This window comes from Natator depressus, chromosome 1, assembly GCF_965152275.1.
Source record: "Natator depressus isolate rNatDep1 chromosome 1, rNatDep2.hap1, whole genome shotgun sequence".
Classification (NCBI taxonomy): Eukaryota; Metazoa; Chordata; order Testudines; family Cheloniidae; genus Natator; species Natator depressus.
In genome coordinates this window covers 38,052,003-38,072,018 of record NC_134234.1, presented here as the reverse complement: position 1 = coordinate 38,072,018, position 20,016 = coordinate 38,052,003, and positions in this window count along the sequence as shown.

Here is a 20,016-nt window from a genome sequence, read left to right as displayed (position 1 = left end):
CAGAGAACACACATGTAGGAAAAATCTCACAAATGCTCAATACTGTACAGTAAAAGTATCAGCATGGAGTTATGATTTTTGTTTTGGTGTTCTTTAATCAGTCATTTCTGCTGTGATATTTTTCCCTTTATAGAGTTAAAAATAAACCAGCTCTTGTTTTCCACCCTCCTTGTCATTGTCATTAAACGATGAGTGATAGTTTAATGAACAATAAAGCATTCAACTATATTACAATTTCTTGTTTCCCCATATGTACGCCCAGCAAAAGAAGGCTTACAGACTGATAAAATACACAGATTGGTAGTACTGTCATTTACAACCCAACAAGCAGTCTGCCTCCTAGCCAGCTCCTCAGAATGGTTCCTGTCTCAAAGTCTGAGGTCAATGTCCAGAAAAAAGCAGGAGCATGGAGGAATCAAAGGTGTTTTGTCTTGTTTTTTAGGTTCGCACTTGTTCCAAATAAACAGAAATGCTATTTCATCTGATCTAATCCACTGATAAAGTGCCCATCCTCATAGTATCTTGTATGCAGCACAGCCAAGCAATTAAATGCACTGCCATGCCATGGAAGTTCTATCTAAGGTATTTGTATGCCCCTGTCCCCATCACTGTATTATCTGAGCACCTTACCCTCTTTAATGTATTGATCCTCACACCCCACCCCATTTTACAGAGGCACAGAGAGATTAAGTGACTTGCCCAGGGTCATAAGGGAAGTCTAAGTCAGAGCAGGTTGTGGAACTCAGATTTCCCAGGTCTTAGCCTAGTGCCCTAATTGCTGAACTATACTGCCTCTCATAACAGTGCATCAAATACTGTGGCCTGATTCTGAACAGGGCTGGATTATATCACAGCCAAGAACTATGGGGAATACCCTCAGATGATGTAAGCTGTCATAGCTCCCTGCTGCAAAGAACTTACAGGCTAAGTGGATTTAAAGCCTTAACCATATATATTAAAGGATAATGCATGACAGGATGTGTGGATGAATCATAAATCTCTGTGTGTGTGCGCGTGTGTACACACATGCATACGCACATCTTGTGTGCCGCAAGGTTTATATTCAAAACTAAGTTTAGACTATCAGTATTACTTTGGATTCCTGTAGCGCCTGCCATTTTACTAGCAGCAATGAGCGACGCCTGACAATATCTTGGGTAAGTGGGGCAGTATTATTATCCCCAGGTTACATGTGAGGAAAAGGAGGCATAGGGTGATTAAACCAATATTGTCAAACTTGGATGCCTAAAGTTAGGCACCTAAATAAATGGCCTGATTTTAAGGGTGAACTCAATGGGAGTTGTGGGGACTCAGCATTCCTCCATATCAGGCCACCTATTTAGCTGCCTACATTAGACACCTGAATTTTATTTGCATGTGGTCCCACAGCAAGTCAGAGTCAAAGCTGGGAGAGACCCCAGATCTCTTGACTCTCCCACCCCGCGTTGTGTAGACACTTGTCATTGTTTTCATTACAATGCAGTGGGGAGAATGTGGAGGTACTGATATGCCCTTTTTCAGTGCAGGAATAAAACAACAGCCCGAACAACATCCGTTTTAAAGCAGGGCACTATCACTGACATTGTCCTCTGGTTTGGTGAGGCTGAGCCTGCAATGAGGACAGCTTCAGTGTATAGCAGTGATTAAACTTTGCCCTATTAAAGCAGATTTCAACCAGCTGAAAACAAACTTTTTTTTCCCAAAAAATATTTCCCTTTGGCTAGGGAAACAAACCCATTTGATAATGCAAAAAGAGAGTGCTGCATCTGGTGAGCAGCCAAAACACTGAAGGCTTGAGAATGATTTTAATATTCATCTTAAATCAACTGGCAATGCTAAAAAGTTTAAGAAAAAAAAGTAAGAACTGAGGAGGCATCTAACCGGTGGAGGATTGCTCCAAGTGGTGCATAAAAATCTTTAGGACCAAACAATTTAGAACCATTTGGTTGATTCTTTTTTCTGTGATATCACCGGTCTGGGGACGTGGGGCTTGGGCTTAGGCTTTGCTCCGCCAGGGTGGTGGGGCTTGGGCAGCCTCAGGCTTCAGTCCCCCTTCCTGGGGTCCTGTAGTAATTTTTCTTGTCAGAAGGGGGTCGTGGTGCAATGAAGTTGGAGAACTCCTGGCTTAGGAGAAGCCATGACTAGAGCTGGTTGAAAATTGAAAAATATTTGGGGGGAATATTTCAAACTGTTTTGTTCTGAAGTGTGAAAACTGCCCCCCCCCGGCCCGTCTTTGAAATTTTTCACAAATTTAATTTTTTTTTTAATGGCAAACATTTTGAAAGGGTTATTGAAATTTTTTTGTTTGCTTAAAATTCTAGCTTTTGGGAAACAAAAAATTTCAATAACCATTTCATAATATTACCTATAATGTTTCTGATAACAAAGTTTGGGGGTGGGCTAGGGGGTAGAAAAAAGCATACATAGGGCTTTGGGGTTTTTGTAAGAAACAAAAAATATCATTTTTTGAGGAAAAAAAGCCATTAATCAATGAAAAAATATTCCATTTGAAAACATGAGACTAGATCTAGCCAGGTCCAAATACCCTGAGGAGGAAGCACATTGCCTAGCCATTAAGGCACTGCACTGGGAAGGAGGCAAATTTCTGTTCCCAGCTTTGCCAGTGACTAGCTGCATGACCCTGGGCAAGTCACTTTCCCGCTCTGTGCCTCTTTTGTCCATGGCCATCCTTTGTCCATTTGGATTATAAACTCTCCAAGACCAAGTAAACCTAAACCACCCATGACAGGTGGTTTGTCTAACTTTTTTTTTTAAAACCTTCCATGACCCACCTTGGAAGAGTCATCCAGTCCTTATAGTTAGAAAGTTTTCCCTAATATCTAACATAAATCCTCCTTGCTGCAGATTAAGTTGATTTCTTCTTGTGCAACCTTCAGTAGACATGGAGAACCGTTGATCAACATCCTCCTTCTAACAGCCCTTAACATATTTGGATACTGTTATCAGGTGTTCCCCTGAGTCTTTTTTTCTCAAGACTAAAAATGCCCACGTTTTTAACCTTCCTTATAGGTCAGGTTTTCTAAACTCTTTTATCATGTGTGTTGCTCTCCTCTGCACTGTCTGCAATTTGTCCATATCTTTCTTAAAGTGTGGGGCCCAGTTATGCCCCATTTTGTAGTTGTGCATTAGTGTAGTACTTTGCACGTATCCTTATTGAATTTCATCTTGTTGATTTCAGACCAATTCTCCAATTTGTCACTCATTTTGAATTCTAATCCTCTCCTTCAAAGTGCTATCAACCCCTTCCATCTTGGTGTTATCCACAAATTTTATAAGCATACTTTCTATTCCACTATCCAAGTCATTAATGGACCATAATGAAAAGTACAAGACTCAGGATAGACGCCTGTGGAACCCCACTGGACAAATCCACCCAGTTTAACAATTTGAACGATTGATAACTATTCTTTGAATGCAGTTTTCAACCAGTTTTGTACCCACCATATAGTAATTTCATTTCCATAGATTGTTTATGAGAATATCATGTGGAACTGTGGCAAAAGCCCCAGTAAAATCAAGATATATCATTTCAGCAGCTTCCCCCCATCTACTAGCTTCCCTCTCAAAGAAGGAAATTAGGTTAGTTTGTCATGATTTGTTCTTGACAAATCCACATTGGCTATTTTTTATTATCTTAGTAACCTCTAGATACTTACAATTTGATTAATAATGTGTTCCAGTATATTTCCAGGTATCAGCATTAGGCTTATTGAAATATAATTCCGTAGGTCCTCTTTGTTCCCCTTTTTAAAAATGGGCACTGTGTTTGCCCTTCTCCAGTCCTCTGGGATCTCACCTGTCCTCCATGAATTCTCAAAGATAATAGCTACCCATTCTGAAATTGCTTCAGCTAGTTCCTTAAGTACACTAAGGTGAATTTCATCAGGGCCCTGCTGACCTGAACACATCTAACTTACCTAAATATTTTTAACCTGTTATTTCTCTATTTTGGCTTGAGTTCTTTCCCCCTTGCTAATATTAATTGTTAATTGTCTGGTCACAATTCACCTTTTTGTGAAGAATGAAGCGAAATAGACATTAAACACCTTAGCCTTCTTGATGTCATTCATTATTAGCTCTCCGTCCCCATTAAGTAAAGGACCTACACTTTCCTTACTCTTTCTCTTGCTCCTAATTTATTTATAGAAACTCTTCTTGTTCCTTTTATATCCCTTGCTACCTGTAATTCATTTTGTGCCTAGCCTTTCTGATTTTGTCCCTCCAAGCTTGTGCTATTCTTTTGTACTCATCCTTCTCAATTTGTTCATTTTTCCACTTTTTGTAGGATTCCTTTTTGATTCTCAGGTCATTAAAGAGTTGCTGGTGGAGCCATACTGGCCTTTTACTATTCTTCCTATCTTTCCTTGGCAAGGGAGTGAGAATTAGAAAAGCCGTTCTAAGCAAGAAATAAGACAAAAGATAATTTTAAGAACACTTTAGACTGGAATAAAAACATATTTACTTCAGAACTAGAACAGGAAGATTCTTAAAGCTATGTTGACCCATTGTGATAAGAATCTGTAACACTTTACATCTCACACTGAAAACAGTGTGTTTTTAGTTCTCCAGTAACATTTGTTTCACCTCGGAGCACCACCGGGGGTTGTTTCCATGTCTTTGAAAAATAGCCTATAACAGGCGTGAAAATAAAAAAAAAACAAAACCCTGTAGTTTTTTAATCTGCTAATTATTGCAAGACTTAAATATCTGCACAATACTGCAGTGAGCATTTACAATATACGTTTGATCAGTGGTCTAACTCTTCAGTGAGCTGTCTGCCTAGATAAGGACATTATGCAGTTTTATTAAATATGGGAAATCTGCATACACAAAAAAGGAGCGGTGTGCACAAAACATAATCCTACATTACAACGGTCTGCTCTATACCTTTTTAAAATGTATAGTTTCTAGAAATGCCTGCCACAGATTCTTTTGTTTACAGTTTAGATTAAAAATTCAGCAGTCAGACTGCACCGCAATCTGACTAGCACACCATCATAAATGTATTAGTTTTACAATCTCTGAGTGTCCTCATTAACACTGTATTGAAATTCAGAAAGTGATTTGAGTTCTTGTCCTCTAACAGTAGTTATCTTATTAAAATGATCTAAAATCACCTTTGAATATGTGTTTTCTTAATGAGCAGCCCACAATTCAAAATAAAGATAACACCAAATACCTGAATTTTAACCTATCAGTTTAATTTAATAGAAGAGCAGGATATTCCTCATTAAAATTCTAACTGCCTAACTGCTCTAATAAGCAATTGGAAGTCCTGCATGGGCAGTTAGGGAAGAAAAGTCTCAGTATGTTGGGTTCTTTGAAATGAGCTGCTTATTCTGCCATGTTCATAGTTCTATAGAATGCACTTAAGAGCTAATTTGAAAATAGCTTTCTACAAATAACAGTCAGTGAAACACAAAAATTGAAACTGAAATTATAATAAAATGGCAACATTCTGCAATTATGTAAGAGCCTATTACTATCACATTCATCCCTAGTCTTTGCTATGGATAATATGCCTACAAAGAACTGGACAACAGTTAGGCTGCTGGTGTACTGGGACGACTGTCTATAAAACTGATTGTTTCCTTGTACCCCCTCATCTGTCTGTATCCATCTGATGTCACTTGGATTCTAAGCTCTTTGGGGTAGAGATCATCTTTTCATTCTGTGTTTGTACAGCACCTAGCACAATGGGGTCTGGTTCAAACTAGAGCCCCTCGGTGCTATGGTAGCAAAACTAATAAATAATAATACACTGTGTTTGTGAGAACGTCCTATCATCCATTAGCCAGGCACTGACTTTTTAGAATTTGAAATGCCCCTGAAGAGATGTAACTTACTGCTGTGACAGTGTTTGATTAAGGACATGTCTACACTTACTGGTAGGTCGGCACTGCTACGATCGATGCAGAGGTGTCAATTTAGCAGGTCTGGTGAAGACCCGCTAAGTTATCACTCTGGTACTCCAGCTCCCCAAGAAGAGTAAGGTAAGTTGGAGGGAGAGCATCTGGTTGAAACTATAGTAAAGAACAGAATTATCAGACATATAGATGAACATGATTTGTTAGGGAAGAGTCAACATGATTTTTGTAAAGAGAAATCATGCCTCACCAATCTACTAGAATTCTTTAAGAGGGTCAAGATGGATGTGGCAAGGATGATCCAGTAAATATGGGTACTTAGATTTTCAGACAGCCTTTGACAAGGTCCCTCATCAGAAGCTCTTAGGCAAAGTAAGCTGTCATGGGATAAGAGGGAAGGTCCTTCCATGGATCGGTAACTGGTTAAAAAATAGGAAACAAAGGGTAGGAATAAATGGTCGGTTTTCAGAATGGAGAGAAGTAAATAGTGGTGTCCCCCAGGGTTCTGTACTGGGGCCAGTACTGTTTATCATATTCATAAATGATCCAGAAAAAGGGGTAAACAGTGAGGTGGCAAAATGTGCAGATGATACAAAACTGCTCAGGATAGTTAAGTCCAAAGCAGACTGTGAATAGTTACAAAGGGACCTCACAGAACTGGGTCACTGGGCAACAAAATGGCAGATGAAATTCAGTGTTGATAAAGGCAAAGTAATGCACATTGGAAAACATAATCCCAACTATACATACAAAATGATGGGGTCTAAATTAGTTGTTACCACTAAACAAAAAGATTTTGGAGTCATTGTGGATAGTTCTCTAAAAACATCCACTCAATGTGCAGTGGCAGTCAAAAAAAAGCTAACAATGATAGGAATCATTAGAAAAGGGATAGATAAGACAGAAAATATTATATTGCCTCTATATAAATCCATGGTATGCCCCTATCTTGAATAGTGAATGCAGATGTGGTCGCCCCATCTCAAAAAAGATATATTGGAATTGGAAAATGTACAGAACAGGGCAACAAAAATTATTTGGGGTACAGCTTCTATATGAGGAGAGATTAAGACCGGGACTTTTCAGCTTGGAAAAGAGAAGACTACGGGAGGATATGATAGAGGGCTATAAAATCATGACTAGTGTGGAGAAAGTAAATAAGGAAGTGTTATTTCTTCCTCATAACACAATAACTAGGGGTCACCAAATGAAATTAACAGACAGCAGGTTTAAAACAAACCAAAGGAAGTGTGTCTTCACACAAGGCACAGTCAACTGGTGGAACTCTGTGCCAGAGGATGTTGTGAAGGCCGAGACTATAACAGGGTTCAAAAAAGAACTAGATAAATTCATGGAGGATAGGGCCATCAATGGCTATTAGATAGGATGGGCAGGGATGCAAAAACCAGGCTCTGAAGTGTCCCTAGCCTCTTTTTGCCAGAAGCTGGGAAGGGGAACAGGGGATGGATCGCTTGATAATTACCTGTTCTGATCGTTCCCTCTAGGGAACCTGGCATTGGCCACTGTTGGAGGACAGGATACTGGGCTAGATGGACCATTGTTTTGATCCAGGATGGCCATTCTTATATTCTTATGTACACTGGTGCCAGCCGCCCCAAGTACAATCCTGTCTGAGATCCTCGGTACAATCTCAGACAGCTGGCTAATACCAATACGCTGGTATTTTTAGCATGCTACTTCAATCAAAGCTAGTGCAAGTCCATGTACCCAACCCAGAAATTACATCTCCAGCTCCAGTAAACACATGCCCAGCATATCTCCCTTCACACTGCTGGAGTGGTACAAAGGAAAAGGATGGAAGAGGGCCAAGACACTCTCTTATGGAGTCTTTTGGAGGAAACGAAGAAAGGAATAAGACAGCCCCTCAACCCATGCCAATCAGAGCCCCCTTTCTTGGGAGAGGAAAGAAAACAAAGATCATGAAGGTCTCTACAGCAGATACTACAGTCTATGGACTGATTAGCATGCTTGGCTGCTAGAGCGGCCCATGTAGATCAGCATCTGCACTGTGAGGGATCCCCCTGGAACTCTTATCAATATCTCCACAGGGGAAGAATAGTCCTAGTGCTGGGATTTTGCTTTGTCTTGGATTTAAATGCCCTGGAAATTCAGCTCAAGATCACTACATATTAGACAAATGTGCTCAGAAGAACCACTCAGTGTGTTACCACTACTTAGCTTGTATTCCTGCAAATTGTTTAAATCTGCTCTGTTTCAATGGGCTGGTCAGTTGTTCCAATGGTTAATTACTCTCACAGTTAAAAATTCATGCCGTTATTTCCAGATTGAGCTCTTTGAGTCTACCAGTGTAAAGCATGTTGTCTAATCCTTTCATCATTCTTGTGGCTCTTCTCTCCAGTTTATCAACATCCTTCTTGAATTGTGAGCACCAGAACTGGACACAGTATTCGAGCAGCTGTGGTATAGAGGTAAAATAACTTCTCCAATCCTACTTGAAGTTCCCCTGTTCATGCATCCCAGGATCGCATTAGCTTTTTTGGCCATAGCATCATACTGGTAGCTCATGTTCAGTTGATTGTCCACCATGATCCCAAAATCTTATTCAGAGTCACTGCTTCCCAGGATAGAGTCCCCCAGGCTGTAAGTATGGCCTACATTCTTTGTTCTTAGATGTATACATTTATATTTAGCCACACTAAAATGCATATTGTTTGCTTGCACCCAGTTTACCAAGGAATCCAGATTGCTCTGAATCAGTGATGAGTCCTCTCCATTATTTACCACTCTCCCAATTTGTGTCATCTGAAAACTTTATCAGTGATGTTTTTAAGCTTTCTTCTGGGTCATTGATAAAAATGTTAAATAGTATAGGGCCAAAAATAGAGGGACTACACTGGAAACACATCTGTTCAATGACGATTTCCTGTTTATAATTCCATTTTGAGACCTATCAGTTAGCCAGTTTTTAATCCATGTAATGTCTGCCATGTTACCATTATATCATTCTAATTTTTAATGTCATACAGTACCAATTCAAATGCCTTACAAAAGTCTAAGTATATTATGTCAACACTGTTACCTTTATAACCAAACTTGTAATCTTATCAAAAGAAAGCTATCAAGTTAGTTTAACTGGATCTATTTTCTATAAATCCACACTGATTTGCATTAATTAAATTACCATCCTTTAATGCTCTATTAATTGAGTTCCATATCAACATTCCATTACCATACCAGGATCAGTGTCAGACTGACATGCCTATAATTCCCCAGGTCATCTCATTTACCCTTTTTAAATATTGGCACAACACTAATTTTCTTCCAGAACTTATTGAAAATCAACATTACTGATCCAGGAAGCTTCTTAGCCATCTCTTTTAAGACCCTTGGATGGAAGTTATCTGGACCTGCTGATTTAAAAATGTCTGATTTTAGTAGCTTCTGTTTAACATCCTCCAGAGATATTTTTGGAATAGAAAGAATGTTATCATCACCATATGATGAGACTATATCATCTGTTTATTTCCCAAACACAGAACAGAAATATTTATTTATTATTTATCTACAATTTCTATCTAGTATGGACCAATACATTGTCAGGATTCCTTTTGTTCCTAATATAGTTTAAAAACTCCTTCTTATTGTCCTTAATTCTGCTGGCTCTTTTGTCCCTTTGCTTCCCTTATCAGTTTTCTACAATCCTAACTTCTGATTTATATTCACTACTATCAACTTCCCCTTTTCCCATTTGTTACATATAATATATATAAAAATTATAGCTGCCTTCAATTCTCCTCTAAACCAGGTCATTTTTTAAAACCAGTACAGACTTCTTCCTTGATTGTGTTTTGTTTTGGTTTTTTGGTATCTACCAAGGAGTTCTTAAATGATTCCCAACTATCATTCACATTTTTCTATTTAATTTTTTGTTCACAGATGATTTGGCTGATAATTTTTTTCTGCTTTGTGAAACTCGCCCTATTAAAGCATCAAGTATGTGTATTACTGGTCTGGACTTTATTCAATTTACTGCTTGCACATTATAAATACGATCAAGTCATGATCACTAGTACCTAAGATACCATTAATTTTTAGTTCTGTTATCAATTCCCTTTTAGCTGTCTAATAAAGAATTCCCCCATGTTGGCTGTAGCATTTTTTGAGTGGAGAACTTACTACATCCCTTGGTAAGGTGTTCCAGTGTTAAATTGGCCTCACTGTTTTGAATTTGGATCTTATTCTCCATCTGAATTTTTTTAAACTTCAACATCTAGCCAACATCTAGCTAGTTCTGCCTGTGTCAGACTGGATGGATCAGAAGATGGAAATGGAGTATCATGCCATTCGCAGCTAGGATTCAATCCTGCTCTGATTGAAAGCAATGCAAAATCCCCTCTGACTTCAGCAGTGCATAATTAGGCTCTGTAGCCCAGATCCTCAAAGGCATTTAGGTACCTAACTCCTACTGAAATAAATGGAAGTTAGGCCCCTAAATACCTTTGAAGCTCTGGGCCTATGTAACCCAGGTCAGTAGTGCATGTAAATTGTTGCCAGTTGCCTAATAGTCCCAGTCCATGTCTCAGAGATAGATGTCCACATTACAAAGTCTATCACCACAATTGCCAGTAAGCAGAAAGGCTGAGAAGATGAACATAAAGATCTGAATTTCACCTTTACCCCTAGACGTGGGTCCTCCATGGCAGTGCTGAGGAGACGTCTGAAGCTTGGAGACGTTTGAAGCTGCTATGGTCATGTGAACCTACAGATGTATGCAGCCTCCAGGGCTATTGATTTAGCTCCTGCACTGAATTTCCACAGAAATGCACAATGATTTTTACATAAATTATATGTTACTTAGTTAATTATAAATCAATGTTATTAACACGAGCATCTCCGTTTGATTGTTATACTCACAGTGCATTACTTGTTTAGAAATAGCCCCTGCTATTATGGGCACAACTGTGACATAGCTGAGTGCATATATGAATTGCATAATCCATGGAAGAGCAATGACAGAAATCAAGGTCAATTACATCTCTGCGAAACTGTTCTAATTTCCTTATAATCATACAGATTAACAACCCTACCTATTCATATTCAGTGGCTCCAGCTCCTGAGCCCAACATATTGTAAAGATTGCATACAACTGGGACTGAGTTAACACCACAAACAATTAAAGTTACTTAATATGATCTTCTGTCTTCACATTATCTGTCATAATACTATCACCACAACTAACCGGCTTTAAAATATCCCCACTTGTGTGTTCAATCATCCCTCTGATGATTATACTGTAAGTATACTGATGATAATACTGTATATAATAAGTATAGTGATGATAATACTGTAAGTATTATCCTATTATATATATAGCACCATATGCGTGATATTTTATAGACATATATGTGGACAACGGTTTTGCAAGGAAAGCAAATTGTCTGAACCTATTGTTTGATACATGGGTCCATTATAATAGCAGGCACAAGATCACCAGAATGGAGATTAAGGGTGGCTCTCTAGACAAATGGAGTTGAGTGAGACGCAAAGGACAGAAAAAGAGGAGAGTTAGTGCCCATTGTGCATAGACAGAGGGTGGCTGTTCTGGGCATGGGGGTATTTTGTGAAAAAAAGGAGGGATGTCATGAGTTGGAGAAGACGACAAAAAGGAGCATGTAACAGGAGCTCATCTCCTTCCCTACAGAAATCACACAGACTTCACCAGGAATGCTCTCAGTGACTTCATTTCAATTCCCCTTCACCAATATCACTGCAATCCCCCGTGCTCCCACCTGTTTACAATCTTTGCCGAGCTTTAGGCCCCCTCAGCAGGACTTGAGGGGAACAGAGATCTCCCTACTCTGAGGGCTTGTCTACACTACGGCTAAAGTCAATGTAACTTACATCACTCAGGGATGTGGAAAAAAACCACCTCTGAGCAACGCAAGTTACATCAACTTAAAGTGCTGTCTACACCATGCTATGTCGGCGGCAGACACTTTCCCGCTGTCCGAGCTTCCGCCTCATTGAGGTGGAGTAATGATGTCAATGGAAGAGCAGCTGCACCAATGTAGTATGGTAGTAAAGACAAGCCTTAAGGCTGCTGTATAGCAAGCCTCAGCTAGCCCTGTTCGTCCATCTCTCCCACTTGGATACAGTGGGGTCCAAACAAACATTTTTGCTATCTATATGCAACATACAAGGCTTAGCCACATAGGGTACATTTACCCTGTAATAAAAGGCCCTCAGCGTGGCTGCAGCTGGCGTGGGTCAACTGACTTGGGCTTTCAGGGCTCAGGCTGGAGCCTGGGCTTTGACACCCTGAGAGCAGGAGGGTCTCAGACTCCAGGCTCCAGCCTGAGCCCAAACATCTACACTGCTGTTTTTAGCCTCACAGCCTGAGCCCAGAGTCAGCTGGCCTGGGCTTTGAGACTTGGTGCCCTGGGTTTTTAATTGCAGTGTAGACATACCCATACAGACACTGATGCTCTAGCAGGTTTCTAACCAGAGAACACAGATAGCACCACTAGAGGGCTCATACACTATTTAATGGGATACTCCCAATTACTGTGTAGTGCAGTGCACTCGAGTCTAATAAAAAGATGAAAATCATGATTCCCATGATAGCCATAACTCAAATCCAGCCTTAATTATGATTAAAAGTACTGAATTAATCCAACAGAATTATTTTTCTCCAATTTGCCTGATTTATACATTTTGTAGTCTTTGGCTTGATCATCTCCTGGAATTCTCCAAGGGGGTGGAGGGGGAGACAGGCTAAGGTGTAAGGAGAACATGACAGTTCCCGGATACTCCAAGCTAGCCCCAGCCTCATGCAATTTAGAGTTGCTGTCAAGCATGATTAACTTCCACCATTGGTTTAAAGTCCTTAAAGACTTACACTAGTGGAGATTTGTCATGATGGAGCAAAGCATGATAAAATCCTTCTCTCTAGTAAATGAAAACGTTGTTAATATTTACAACACAAACAATTATTTTAAAAAGTCATAAAAATCTTGCAAAAAAAATTTTTTTTAAAAGTTGATTTTTTTTTTCAAAAAGACAAAGAAAGTCCATTTTTAGATGGAAAAATCTTTTCCATAGGTTCATAGTTTTAGGTCAGAAGGGACCATTATGATCATCTACTCTGATTGCTTGCATAACACAGGCCATAAAATCTCACCCAGTGATTTCTGCATGAAGCTCATAACTTCTGTGTGATCTATAGCATTTCTTGTCTTAATTTAAAGGACTTTAAGTGATGTAGAGTCCACCACATGCTTAGGTGAGTTATTCCAATGGATAATTACCCTCAATATTAAAAAATGCCTTATTTCTAGTCTGAATTTGTTGCAGCTTCCAATCACTGGATCTTGTTATAGTTTCCTCCCTTCTCCTCCCCCTTCCCTCCCCCCCCCCTCCTTCTGTTGATCGTGGTCCACAAGTATCTAGTCACCTCTTAATCTTCCCTTGGATAAACTAAATAGATTCAACTTCTTAAGTCTCTCACTATAAGACATATTTCCCACAACACTCTTGTAGCTACTTTCTGTATCCTTTCCTATTGTTCAAAAATGTCCAGCTTGCTCTAGCATTTAACGCTTTTTCCTGGCTGGATACACTGTGAAACACTCATTATAGGGGTTACCTCTATCTCTTTCCCAGGATCTCCAAGAGGAAGTCTCTTAAGGAATTCCAGAAGCTATGCAACAGGGGAAATTGATTTTACTTCATTCCTGTCTGGCTCACTTAAACACCCATAACTGTGTTGGTAATAGATGAACAACTTCTCTGAGAACCTTGAGAGCTTGCAAATTAAAACCTGGGTCATGAGAGAAGCCATCAGACAAAAAATTAGGGACAACACTAGGGATCTCAAACTCAAATCACCACAAGGGCCATATGAGGACTAGTACATTGGCCCAAGGGCCACATCACTGAAACCTTTTCATACAACAATACAAAAGTATAGTCAAAAATGAAAAGTAATATAGTATGCTATTAAAAGTCTATGTATTAACTTTTTAAAAACTGTAATGCAAAGAGGGGTTTTAATAAAATATAAATACTCAGTAATGCACTTCACTCAAATGACAAAACATGCATTTACTTTTAGAATTACTTTGGTTAAAGCCCCCCACGCTTCCCCCGGCCCCGCCCCCACTCCACCCCTTCATGAGGCCCCACCCCTGCCCTGCCTTTTCCCCACCCACATTCCAACCCCTTCGCCAAAGTCTCCGCCCCAACTCCACCCTCTATTCCAACCCCTTCCCCAAATCCCTGGCCCCGCCTCTTCTCCGCGTCCTCCCCTGAGTGCGCCGCGTCCCCACTCCTCCCGCCTGGAAAGTCCTAAGTGCCACCAAACAGCTATTTGGCAGTGGGAAGTACTGGGAGATAGGCAGAGGAGCAGGGATGCGGCGCGCTTATGGGGGGGAGGTGAGAAGAGGGGGGCGCTTGGCTGCTGGTGGAGTCGGCGCCTATGACGGGCCGCAGGAAATGACTCAGTGGGCCGCATGCGGCCCACAGGTTGTGTGTTTGACAACACAGGACAACACTGTGGCAACATTTAGAACATAGGTCCGTGGACTCTGAGTGAGAGCTTCAGTTCAAGAGGTCATGAGGCTACCACAACCTCTTAAGTAAAAGTCAATTAAAAATATCGGGTAGCTGATAACGATTTACAAAAGTCAGCACTAGTATGATAATTTCTACATACTAAAATAGTAACTGTTATCTCTACACATGATTTGTACTAAAATGGAGGATTAATATAAATATAAAACAATGCCTGCAACGTTTAGCATATTATTTTACTATATTTCCATTACACTGTAACTTTTGCTAAAAAGTTGCCATAAAACTGACAGACTTATCATAATTTATATGCAAAATCTAAATGAATAATTCCATGTCCCTTAATTATTCTTTGGAAATTATATTTTACCTTGTGTAACGTGAAGACAAGGTAATTACCACATTTATTTTTAAATAGTCATTTGAACTGTAATAAATGTGGCAGACTGGTTGCAAACTAGCCTTCATAAAGACTTTGTGATGTGTCTGATAAACATTTGTAGCATGATCCAAATTCCACTGACATCAAGGGAAGGACTCCCATTAACTTCAACAGGCTTTTGATCAGGCCTTGGTGCATGCATACAGTAAGCGGTCAGGTGAAAAGACCTGTGGTGCTGTTTGCAAGAGAATAAATAATCTTAGAAGATTCACTGTATAAAAATAAATTGCAGGGATTTTATAAAAATATATGCTACTTTGAGGAGCAAATTTCCACAAGTAGCATAACTTCAGCAGATGTTTCATCTGACACCTCTGGACTATATACATGAATACATATGTAACAATTTAATCTGATTTTCCCATAGGACATACCATTTCATTACACTCACAACACTGTGAAATTATAACTCATGGAGACATTATCTGGGATATTACATGTAATGGTTATTTTTACAGATGGTTTACCCGCTTTGCCAGATGTCTGTTTTTGACTCCAGACCATAACCACCATTGTAGATGGCAGTCTCCATATAATGTGTTAGGCAATGTTGCCTTAAAGAGACATTGTCAGGTGCTATTTTTAGGCCTGAATGATATGTCATGCTATTTTTATCACCTTGAAAAAGACATAAAAGATTGGTTGTATAAACCTTGCAAAAATATTAGCTTATTGGGTAATTGGATGGTTTAGAATCTTAGAAACAAAATCTAGAGATGTTCATTTCTAAGTCACTGGCTCAAATCCCGCCCGGGTTTGTTTTTTTCCAAAAATCATTACTGTTTGGTGGTTACAGATAGGAGGTGCTTTTACTTCAGTTTCTGGTTGACAGATGTGCATATAACAAATTCACCATCCCAATCAGTCTCAGGGAAGAGACCAAGGACTGAACGCACATGGATTCTGAACTACCTTCTCATGGGCCCTCGAGGTGAAGATTGATGTATATTCAGGCACAGAAGCATAGTTGCCCATGCAGTACTGTGCCTCTTCTGTAGGCAAATAAACTTGAAACTGTAAGTTAATTGGGATAGGGGTTCTGTTTTTAGCTCATTCTATCTGCAGTAAATCACCCTATAAGTTACACAGCTACTATCAGCCTGTCAGAGCCCTTTACAAATAATCTCCACTACATTTTCTACCCCTCAATCAGATTCCTCATCATCCTTTTATCCCAGAAGGAAGAGCTTTCAGAAATAGTCAGTGGGGCAGGTTTTGGGCCCTATATTGAGCTAATTTACTCAAGTGTAAATCCAAAGTAATTCCATTGTCTCCACTGGCGTTACTCTGAATGTGTTTTGATGCAAATGAGATAAAAATATGACCTATTATTTTAATGGTTAAATATTTCCTGTTTGTTACTGTCTTTTCAAATACAATAAAATGTCACTCGTGTAACTTTGCAAAGTCAACCCCATATTAAACTTGATAGCAACCATCAATAGTAAGGATAGTTACCAGCTTGAGCAAGCGTCCAGCTGGTGACTTAGAGGAGAAGAGTTCCTTATTCTTTTACTGAATGTTACAAAAGGATGGTTTTAATAGAATTAGTATTTCTATAATGAAAATGAATAGTCTTTAAAATCTTCAGTTGAAGTCAATAAATAGAGAAAGTTACAAGTTACAATGCAATATAAAAACATTTGTCTAATAGCTGATCGCTAGAGCAGTGGTCCACACAAGAAAATTTTTGGTGGCCTCAGAGGGTGGCCAACAACTATTGCTGGTGGCCGCTCTGACAATTTTTCTTAAAATATTTAACTAAATTTAGGAAAAACAAATATGCACATATACATGTCCAAATCATTGTAAATTTATGCAGGGTTTTTTCTCAGATTCAATAATAAAAATAATGTACAGATTTCTCTGTTCTTTACTGGACATAAACAGAATAGAAACAAATAATGTGCTTCGCATGTTCTTGTCCCTTTTTGTTGTTTCTTTTGCTTTTTTTGGTTGCTTTTTTTTTAAGACTTTTCAGCTAGTAAGTCCGTTTCTGTGAAAAGTGATATTTGTATTTGTTAATATCACTTTTTGCAGTAGCAGACTTGCTTGCTAACTAGCAGGGAGGCAGTGAAAAGTGATATTAACAAACATCCAAATATCACTTTTCACAACAGACTTGCTTAGCCCTGGCAAGCTGGGGGACAAATTAAGCCCTGGATGGGGAAGCGGGTAGGGACGCAGCTCAGGGCCAACAGTGATAGGGAGGGTGAATCCAGGGACCAGAGCCCTGCAGCTGGGGACTGGGGTCAGAGATGCAGTGGGGAGCAGGGGTGATGTGTGTGGGGGGGTGAACTTGGGGCCAGCAGTCCCTGCCGCATGGCTAGGCGCTGGATCACATGGCCCCATGTGGCAGTCAGAACCCACTGCCACATGGCCAGAGCCCAGAGCCAGAGGAAGCAGCAGGTGGTGGTGGGGGGGGAGCCTGACGCCAGGGCCAGGGCCAGGCTCAAAGCCCATGGCCAGGGGATGGAGCCCACCACCACATGGCTGGAGCCTGCTGCCCGCCACCCCACATCTGAAGCCCGAGCCCCACTGCCCCCCTGTCCAGTGTTTGTGGCTCCAGAAGGGGACAGGGCCCAACCCGCACTGGCAGCCCTGGGGGAGGGACCACTGCTTCCCCCCACCCCAATGCCATCCAGTAGGCTGTGGCCACATGAAAATCCCCTGGTGGCTGCATTTGATAAACGCTGCTCTCGAGTATTTAGGTAACACAAGGTAAGAGGGTGGGTTGTAGTAAGTGGTATTGTGTTTTAAAGAAACAAGATTTGGACTGCGGCATTGGAGTGGGGAGCAGAAATCATAGAAATATGCAGTTGACTGTGCTCATACTCACAAGCTCAGTATATATACACTACCATAATCATTCCCATACTTTCAATCACCTCATCTCATTTGCATAGCCCTTTCCAGAACAGTAACTCAATACCTCTCCTTGCAGTGGTGTTCCTGTGATGGAAAGTTGCTGGCTTCTCAGCAGCACCATCCTTCAGTTTAGGGTTGGTGGCTTACTCAGGAAATGCAGTGTTGCACAGGTGATGCCCCATGTCAAAAGTGTGGCAGCATTGCTCAACCTGTTTGAAGTCGTGCACTTTCCTGGCAACTTCTGCTTTGCCGCAGGGAGTGTAATATCATATTGACATAGCCATGCCATTGGAAAGAATGTGGCAATATTGGATTTAGAATACATTTAATTTGCAGAAATCAAAGCAAGTGGTAGTTTAGAGAAAGACATTTGGGGGCAGGATTGGCAGGAGAGAAACTAAAATTACCTAGTGTGAGGAAAAGCAGAGCCCAGAAAAAGAAGCTGAATCCAAGGAGAACATTCAGATTCAAAGTGCTCTGGGGAAGTGAGCAGCGACTCACATGGACCAACTAAATTATAGGGAGTATGAGATGGTCATACATAAATGGCCCCAAAAGAGTGCTGCCAAATCTGGGAAAATTGGGGGTGAAGAGTAGTAGCCTCAAGGATTGAAGGAGTCCATGTAAAAAAGCGTGGCAGCTCAATGAATTGAAAGAGTCAAAGGAATCTTAGAAATACAACAGCCTAATCAAAAGAATCAGAACAGGCCATCAAGAGGAAAGGATTATTAGCCCAGAGTGGGACTAAATGAATAAATACCCACTGAGTGAAATCCCACCCCACTGCAGTCAATGGAGTTTTGCCACTGACTTGACTGTGTCTGTGATTTCCCATCAGAATTCTATTTTCCCCATCCGCTTTTCCTCTTACAAATTTAGTCAGCCCTCCATCTGACTCTACAGGAGAACAAGATTCTTTATACAATGAAGGAAAGTGCATGAGTGATGGAATAGCAAAAGAAGAAAAATAGTCTTCTTGGCTTTCCTTTGACATTCATATTTCACTTAAACTTTAAAATTCAATCAGAGACTCTCAGTCTGATTGTTTGAGCATCCTGTCCAGCCATCTATCTTCCAACTGTACAGTTTTCTGCATGTACCTTGCTGCCAAATGTAGAACTAGAATAGCTGAAGCAGGGTGTCCAGCATGGAAAATCCCTTAATTTATATTGTGGCATCACTATATCATATAGTGTAGAGTATTTTATCTTATTCATTCTAATGTATTTCACCTGCAAGTTGAGAATTTTTTAAATAAATTATCTATATTGCAATTATTAGATAGTTTAGAAATGGAGGGCGACACAATGAGTAGCAGAGCCAGATTTAGAATTTAGAACCCCTTGTTTTTTTAAACACTGCACTCATTCCTCCAGATCACATTACTTCTCATAATAGGGTTGCTCTGTTATTTTTACCTTTAATTTTCCTCCTCCTGCCCTTATATTTACAGTCCTCATAAGCCCCCAAGATAATTTATTGTTGTTGTACGGGTGGTTTTACAAAGTTTTCTTCTGCATTTTATCCATGGTTGTGTATTATTCCTCTTTGCAAAGCTAATGCACAAGCAAAATAAAAATCTATAGTTTATTTAGTCATAAACAATTATTAATTCTTCCATAAGATTGTAGAGGAGAAATTCAGTTGATTTGGGGTCTCACAGAGATTGATAACCACTGAATTATCATGCAACCACATTTGAGAGCTCTGGGCACCAAAATCTGTATAATTTCATGCACCTAAGTAAATGGCACATATTTTTCTGACATGATTTTTTAGATGCAAATAATTTTGCTTCTTTACAACTCTAAAATAAATCAATAGATGATATGTTCCTCCATATCAGAGAGACAATAATTAAAATCAGGCAGAAACCTCAGCTGGCGCAAGTCAGGGTAATTTATACCTCCAAGGATCTGGCTCAGAGACTTATTAATTTAATATGTTCATGAAAGGTATTGGCTTGTCAGATCTGAAGAATGAACACTTCTAATTATCCACAGAACAGATATTGCATCAGCACAGAAATGCAAGATCCCTGAGTTGTTCCACCAATTTTCCTCAACTGTGATCTTTATGAACCAATTCTAAAGTGCTATTCTTCCAACCCCTTTTGGCCCTAAACCTCAGTTCTGACACTGGTAACAAGACTGCTAAATCTTGCCAGTTATAGCAATGATTTTTGTCCTGCAGTCATCTAGCCCCTGTAAAATGTTCTAGGGGCATTAACATTTCACACAGACCACCAAACTGCCAACAAATCAT